This window comes from Crocodylus porosus, unplaced genomic scaffold (assembly GCF_001723895.1).
Source record: "Crocodylus porosus isolate Cpor-Errol unplaced genomic scaffold, CroPor_comp1, whole genome shotgun sequence".
Lineage (NCBI taxonomy): Eukaryota > Metazoa > Chordata > Crocodylia > Crocodylidae > Crocodylus > Crocodylus porosus.
The window spans coordinates 35879064-35881364 of record NW_017728917.1 but is presented as its reverse complement, the minus strand read 5'-3'; the positions used below and the strand labels follow the sequence as shown (position 1 = coordinate 35881364).

The window sequence follows — 2301 nt, the reverse complement described above, 5'->3', positions numbered from 1 at the left end:
GGCTGGTATCAGCCCAAATAGATTAACAAAAGAGGTGATAAGATACAGAGGGGCTGAGCCTGGGGGCTTGTGAAGTGGGGGACAGGCAGATTTTAGGCACTGCATCTCAGCCTCTTGGCAGTGCCCAATTCTACTCTCGTTTTCTGATACAGGAAAAGAGCCTTGGGCTTGAGCTGGGTGTGTGTCTGAGGCTGAAACTCTGTGGGCTTGGGATGGTGGGGGTGGGAGTATGCCTCACTTTTTTTTATGCAGGTTTGAATGGGCAGTGGAGCTGTAGGACTGTGGCTGGCCCAGGTGCCTTTCTTTGGACCTTGCTGGGGAGAGCGGAGGTCCCTGCTTGGAAGGTCCCTGTGCCTCTGCTTCCCTTGCAGAGGCCCTTAGCACAGACCAATGAATACAGCTGCCTGTACGGGCCTCAGCTGTTTGGAGCCAAGTGCTTGTTTCTAGCCTGCTGTGCAGCAGGACTCACTGCTGCCTGCAGGACCCTATTTCTAGTTCCGCAGCTATGCGGGCCTGGGCAGATGGGAAGAGACTCCACCCCACCCCCTGTACCAAGTGGCTGGCTGGAGAGGGTAAGGAGCAGTGCCCCTCCGTATAGGGGTCCGTGCAGAACTAGGGAGTGCTCCTCTGACCAGGATAACCTTCACATTGCTGCTAATTGACAGGGCTGGAGCAGACAGGTGCAGGGTCTGCAGCATGCCCAGGCAGATGTCAGCCCCCGCCCCCGGCACAGGGAAGACTCTTGGACTCTCCCATTGAGTGAGGAATGTGGTGAGTAGTCTAGGCCAGTGTGTGGTGAGGATCACAGACACACTCCTTGCACCCACACACCTGGGGTACCAGGGAAGGTGCTGGCACCATGAGTCGCTGGTGGCCCTCAGCTTGAGGGTGTTCACTGCCTGCTGTACTCCACAGGCAGCTGTGTACAGCAGCTCAGGGCTGAGCTATAGGAATCTGATCTGAGCTGGGCCCAGAAAGCTGCTGCCCCAGGCTAGCCTTCTTGCTAGTGGGGAGGATCTCTAGCTGCCATTTCACTTCCTTTCCCTGCCTGCTCCCCGGCAGCCCTAGGGTCTCATCTGGCTAGGTGTCCACATAAGGAGAGCTGCCTGCTGGTGCTAGAGTCAGCGCTGACAGCATGGTATAGTGCTGCCAGCTCCCTGCCTGCCTGCCTGCCTGCTGGACTGAGCTGGCTCCCTTCCTGCTAGGGGAGTTGCTTGGCATAGGAAGGCTGAAGTCACAGGAGGAGGGGAGAGGGAGGGATCGAGTGAGCAGGCAGCAGCACGGGCTCCAGCTTGTCCAAACTTGTCCTGCATCAGGCCCTGCCAACCTCTCCCTGCGGACACAGAAGAACAACCCTAGTCCAGCAAGCTCCCAGGTAGTTCCCGCAGGTGAGTGCAGCACTCCCTCTGCTTCCCCCCCGCTGCCGGCATCCAGAGGGGGTTAAGAAGGCAAGTGAGGGGATCCTGCCTCTCTGTTCAGTCCCTAGCCTGTTAGAGCATGACTGGACAGCAGGGGCGCTGCTCTGAATCAACTGTTTTGGTCAGGATTGGTCTGCCCTGAGACTGACTGAAGGAGTAAGACTCCCAGTTTCTCTGTCCTGGAAGAAATTCTGGGTCAGGAGCAAATGATAATTGCTGTGCCACGTCCCTCTCCCTGTATCCCTGCCTTTCCAATGCCCCTCTTGCTTTGCTGAGTACCAGACCACTTGGACAAACCGTGCCCCTCCCTCCTATGTAGCATTTTGCCCTTTGTACCTGTGAAGCTTATACCTGCATACCTGACCCTGTTGCTACCTGTGCTGAGGTGAGGCTTCCCCAGACGGACAAGTCAAAAGCTGGCCAGACCCTAGTGTGTTCTGCTCTGCAGGTGTACTTCTGTCCTGTTTGTACACAGTTGTATGTAATGGGGTTCATGACACACCCACACGCATAGGGAGTGCTGTGGAGCTCCAGAATGTGAATAATGACTGCAGGGCATGGGAGGGAGGGACAAGATTGGAATACATTGACTCTGCGCACGCACGCACACACACACACCTCCCGGTAGGGTCCTCAGGAGGTCAGCCAACCAATTCCCTTTCCTCCAAGACATGCTCAGTTGTACCAAAACCTTTCTGATGGATGTTTGTCTACCCTGGCCATAAAAAGCTCTAGTGAAGTGGGTTCCACCACCTTGCTCTGCAGTCTTTCTGCACCACAGCTAGAAGATTTTTCTCATATCCAGTCAAAACCTCTCTTGCTATGAGTTAAGCAAATTTCTTACTGTCCTGCAGCGGTCCTAGAGAACACTTGATCAGCATGG

General features: G+C 55.5%; 1 protein-coding gene across 4 annotated transcripts in view; it reads left to right on the top strand.

Moving 5' to 3' along the window:
* The window catches only part of PARP3 (poly(ADP-ribose) polymerase family member 3), a 21471-nt gene that overhangs the window by 6176 nt on the left and 12994 nt on the right, over positions 1-2301 (top strand). The window contains exon 1 of one of the 4 annotated variants that reach the window (XM_019537085.1): positions 665-771. The exons of 2 other annotated variants lie outside the window; for them this stretch is intronic. The gene's annotated coding sequence lies outside the window, so the exon portion shown is untranslated. Of the gene's footprint in view, positions 1-664; positions 772-1143; positions 1389-2301 lie in introns of those variants that run through there. One more of the 4 variants, XM_019537083.1, reaches the window with a different exon arrangement.